This window comes from Salmo salar, chromosome 22 (genome assembly GCF_965601325.2).
Source record: "Salmo salar chromosome 22, fSalSal1, whole genome shotgun sequence".
Taxonomy (NCBI): domain Eukaryota; kingdom Metazoa; phylum Chordata; class Actinopteri; order Salmoniformes; family Salmonidae; genus Salmo; species Salmo salar.
In genome coordinates this window covers 43,831,896-43,837,895 of record NC_138312.1, presented here as the reverse complement: position 1 = coordinate 43,837,895, position 6,000 = coordinate 43,831,896, and positions in this window count along the sequence as shown.

Here is a 6,000-nt window from a genome sequence, read left to right as displayed (position 1 = left end):
TAGGTAAACTGATGATCTCCACATGTGTGGTTCCCACCGTGAAGCATGGAGGAGGAGGTGTGATGATGTGGGGGTGCTTTGCTGGTGACACTGTCTGTGATTTATTTAGAATTCAGGGCACACTCGCCATCCCATCTGTTTTGCGCTTAGTGGGACTATCATTTGTTTTTCAACAGGACAATGACCCAACACACCTCCAGGCTGTGTAAGGGCTATTTGACCAAGGAGAGTGATGGAGTGCTGCATCAGATGACCTGGCCTCCACAATCACCCGGCCTTAACCCAATCAAGATGATTTGGGATGAGTTGGACCGCAATGAAGGAAAAGCAGCCAACAAGTGCTCAGCATATGAGGGAACTCCTTCAAGACTGTTGGAAAAGCATTCCAGGGGAAGCTAGTTGAGAGAAGGCCAAGAATGTGCAAAGCTGTCATCAAGGCAAAAAGAGTGGCTACTTTGAAGATTCTCAAATATATTTTGATTTGTTTAACACTTTTTTGGTTACTACATGATTCCATATGTGTTATTTCATAGTTTTGATGTCTTCACTATTATTCTACAAATTAGTAAATATAAAAAGTAAAGAAAAACCCTGGAATGAGGGGTGTGTCCAAACTTTTGACTGGTACTCTATATGTAAGAACCGACGCTGAAGATGAGAAGCAGGTACGGAGAGTGAGCATTTAATTTTGCACAGGCATGGACAGGACAGGAACAGTGCCAGAACCGGGTAACAAAACGACAAACAACTATTAATGCAGACATGGGGAACACACAGAGGAAACAGACAGATAAAGAGGAGGCAATCAAATAATGATGGCGTTCAGCTGGGTCCAATGAGGCGCAGGAGCGCATGACGAAAGGGACAGGGGAGCGTAAAGATAGGCAGTCTGGCGCCCTTGAGCGCCAGAGAGGGAGAGCGGGAGCAGGCGTGACAGTATATTTAAATATGGGATGAAATATATATATACACTGAACAAAAATATAAAGGCAATAAGTAAATTGTTCGTCCCATGTTTCATGAGCTGAAATAAAAGATCCCAGAAATGTTTCATACACACAAAAAGCTTATTTCTCTGAAATTTTGTGCACCAATTTGTTTACATCCCTGTTAGTGAGCATTTCTCATTTGCCAAGATAATCCATCCACCTGACGGGTGTAGCATATCAAGAAGCTGATTAAACGGCATGATCGTTACACAGGTGCACCTTGTGCTGACAATAAAGGTTCACTCTAAAATGTGCAGTTTTGTCATACAACACAATGGCACAGATGTCTCAAGTTTAGAGGGAGCATGCAATTGGCATGCTGACAGAGAATTGAATATTAATTTCTTTACCATAAGCTGCTTCCAACGTTGTTTTAGAGAATTTGGCAGTATGTCCTACCGGCCTCACAACCGCAGACCACTTCTAACCATGCCTGCCCAGGACCTCCACATCCGGCTTCTTCACCTGCATGATTGTCTGAGACCAGCCACCCGAACAGCTGATGAAACTGAGGAGTATTTCTGTCTGTAATAAAGCCCTTTTGTGGGGAAAAACTAATCCACCCATGGCTGCGCTCGTGCCCAGTCATGTGAAATCCATAGATTAGGGCCTAATTTATTTATTTCAATTGACTGATTTTCTTATATGAACTGTAACTCAGTATATCCGTTGAAATTGTTGGATGTTGCATTAATATTTTTGTTCAGCCATATATATATATATATATATATTTTAATACAGGCATATTAATACAAAATATACTCTGTGTACAAATGATAACACAGTGCAGGCAGTGAAGAACTGTATTAAAATGCTGGAAGTGAATGCTGGAATTAAACAAATAACTACGCAAATGAGCTAAAGCTAGACACCTGGCCCAAATACTGTAATAAGCACCTGTTGATTTAAGTGAATAAACGCCCAGGCTATTAATTGAAGTTTTATTGTAGATACACAATGAGTAACAATAACTTGGCTATATACAAGGGGTAACAGTACTGAGTCTGTGCAGGGGTGCAGGGGTATGAGGTAATTGGGGTAGATACGTACATATAACTAGGAATACAGTGACAGATAGTAAACAGTAGCAGCAGCGTATGTGGAAGAAGAAAAAAAAAGTTAGCACAAAAAGGGTCAATGCAGAAAGTCCGAGTAGCTATTGGTGAACTATTTAACTAACTATTTATCAGTCTTATGGCTTGAGGAGAAAAACTGTTCAGGGTCCTGTTGGTTCCAGACTTGGTGAACTGGTACAGTACCACTTGTCGTGTGGTAACAGAAAGAACAGTCTATGACTTGGGTGGCTGGAGTCTGAAACCGCCTGGTATAGAGGTCCTGGATGGCAGGGAACTCGGTCTCAGTGATGTACTGGGCCATACGCACTACCCTCTCTAGCGCCGTGCGGTCAGATGTCAAGCAGTTGCAATACCAAGCGGTGATGCAGCCAGTCAAGATGCTCTCCATGGTGCAGCTGTAGAACTTTTTGAGGATTTGAGGAATCATGCCAAATCTTTTCAGCCTCCTGAGGGTGGAAGAGGCGTGTCCTACCCTCTTCACTACTGTGTTAGTGTGTTTGGAACATGATAGATCCTTAGTGATGTGGGCACTTGAAGCTTCCGAAAAAATAAACAATAAAATATACTGCACTAGGCAGTAGCAGGCACTGCAAGAAGCTCCTGGAGTGATGCTGTGCCTGCTGTGATTGGTTGGGATTTTACAACCCAGTGGACCGCTCACGTACCTTGACCCCTCCCCCACCTTCTACAGCACTGGGTAGATGAGGTGAGAAAGCTGAGGTGTGACAGAGAGCAGGACACTCCCCCAGAGAAGCCAGCAGAACAGCCCACCTCAGACCCGGACCACAACCTCAATACCACAATGAGACAGACAACACAGGACCCACCAACACAACAGACCCCACCTCCTCCTAGCAGCCCCCGTCAGCTCCCTCGATAGCCCTCCTGACAACCCCCACACATCCACTGAGGACCCACAATAGCTAGAGATTGTGCTCCTCATTGCTCCTCATTGACTCAAACGGGAAATACATTCAGTAGAATAAACGTTTTCCCAAACACAAAGTAGCTAAACTCTGGTGCCCAAACACTAGACACGCCCTGGAGCTGTTGTCAGAGGACAGACTAGGGTCCTCCAGCCACATCATAATTCACACATGCACAAATGAACTGAAAGCCCAGAAGGAATGGGTGGCCCTCGAGGGTGTGACTGAAAAAGCTTCTTCCACTTTCCCTAACACACAAGTGGTTATCTCCACCCTGCTACCATGAAAAGACTTTCACCCTGCCACCATACAGCGGATGATAGCTTTTCCCGGGACTGTGCCTCAAAACCTAAAGTCTACCTGGCCCACCACTCCACCTGGGACTTGAACAGCCTTTACGACCAGCCTCTACAAGGCAGCAATCCCAACTTTTGCCAGGACCCTGAATTACGTTACCCTCAACCACAGCCCCTGCACCTTACAGGAGTAACACAGGAGTAACACAGGAGTAACAGAGCAACAGACACCTCGCCCAGACCAGCGAGACCCCCTCCCGTAGGACCTGCATCGAGGGAACCCACGCCAAGAGGACCTACACCCAGACCACAGCATCACAAGAACATTTTACATCTGGCTAGAAATTAATACGAAAATTATCTCCGAAAAATGTCATGTGTGCTACCTATATCCCCCCCAAAATAATCCCCATACTTTAACAATGATAGCTTCTCCATCCTAGATGGGGAGATCAATCATTTCTAGGCCCAGGGACATGTACTAGCCTGTGGCGACCTAAATGCCAGAACTGGACAAGAACCTGAAACTCTAAGCACACCGGGGTGTCACGACTTCCACTGAAGGTGGCTCCTCTCCCTGTTCGGGCGGTGCTCGGCGGTCGTCGTCGCCGGCCTACTAGCTGCCACCGATCCATTTTTCCTTTTCGTTTGTGTCTGTCTATTTTGTCACACCTGTGTTCCATTAGTTGATTTCGGTGGGTTTATTTACCTCCGCTGCCTGCTAGTCTTTGTGCAGGATTGTTTGTGTGTTACTTTGTTAGGGGTGCGTGTCTGCACCACGGGGTTTTCTTTTCACTCGGTAGTTGTACCGTTTTGATATTTGTTTAGGAGTAGAGGTTTCTCCTCCGTGTGTTGCATTACTTCCCTTGTGTGTGGTGACTTCGTTTGAGCATGTTTCCCCCCATGTTGAGTTGGGACTCCTTTAATAAACTGTTGTGCCACTGGGACTTCCTTGCTCTCCTGCTCCTGATTCCTGCACCTCCCTCCTACTAGGAGGCACGTAACACAAACACCTACGTGGAGGTGACAGCATTCCCTCCCAAATATGCCCACTAGACACAACTATGAGGGAAATAAAAGGAAAAAAAAAAACAGGTCACAACTCCTGCAGCTCTGTCACATGCTGGTTCTATACATAGTCAATGGTAGGCTTCGAGGGGATTCCTATGGTAGGTATACCTACAGCTAATCCCTTGGCAGTAGTACTGTAGACTACTTTAAAAATCACTGGCCTCAACCCAGAGTCTCTCAGTGTTCACAGTCAGACCACTGACACCTCTATCAGATCACAGAAAAATCACAGCAATACTCAATCATGAGGCATCAAAGCCAAAGGAACTACATAATACTAAGAAATACTATAGATGAAGGAAAGTTGTGTAGAAACCTACCAAAAAAACTATTAGGCAACAACAAATTCAATCTCTTTTAGACAATTTATTGGAAAAAACATTTAACTGTAATAGGGAAGGCTATAAGGGCACAAGGTGAGAGCCAAATACAGACACAGGAGGCATATGGTTGAGCTCTGATATTTATTATAACAAAAGGGGTAGGCAAAAAGAAGGTCGGGGACAGGCAAGAGTTCATAAACCAGGTCAGAGTCCAAACAGTACCAGGCGATAGGCAGGCTCGAGGTCAGGACAGGCAGGGGTTCAGTGAACAGGTACGAGTCCAAACAGTACCAGGCGATAGGCAGGCTCGAGGTCAGGACAGGCAGGGGTTCAGTGAACAGGTACGAGTCCAAACAGTACCAGGCGATAGGCAGGCTCGAGGTCAGGACAGGCAGGGGTTCAGTGAACAGGTACGAGTCCAAACAGTACAAGGGGACAGGCAGGCTCGAGGTCAGAACAGGCAGAGTGGTCAGGCAGGCGGATTCGGCGTCAGGACAGGCAAGGGTCAAAAACCAGGGGGGCTAAAGAAAACCAGCGACTGGGAAAAATAGGAGCTAGAAAAACCACTGTTTGACTTGGCAAAACAAGACAAACTAGCACAGAGAGACAAGAAACACAGGGATAAATACACCGGGGACCAATGGGAAAACAGGTGACACCTGGAGGTGGGTGGAGACAATCCCAAAGACAGGTGAAACAGATCAGGGTGTAACAAAGGCAGTAAAAAGCTTGGCAGTAGAAAGCGTAAACAGTATATTTGACCTCTCAGCTTCCTTATCAAATCTAAAGATGCCAAGCAGACAACCTAAGAAAATAACAACAATGACAAATGGTTTGAAATTGAGACACAAAAAACCTGAGCCTACGCCTTCAGTATGGTGAATCAATAAAACAACACAGAAATACATTATGGAAAAAGAAGGAACAGCACGTCAGAAATCAGCTCAATGTAAATGTAATTGAAGAATCCATACAATCTAACCACAAATTGGAGCACACTAAACAAACAACACAAAGAGTTATCTATCCAAAATGGAGATGTATGGACAAACCACTTCTCCAATCTTTTTGTCTCTATAACAAAGAAAGTTATTTAATTTGTTTACCTTTATTTAACTAGGCAAGTCAGTTAACAATGTCTTATTCACAATGACGGCCTAGCAAAAGGAAAAAGGCCTCCTATGGGACGGTGGCGGAGATAAAAAACTATATATATAGGACAAAACACACATCACGACAAGAGAGTCACCACAACACTACATAAAGAGAGACCTAAGACAACAACATAGCATGGCAGCAACACATGACAACACAGCATG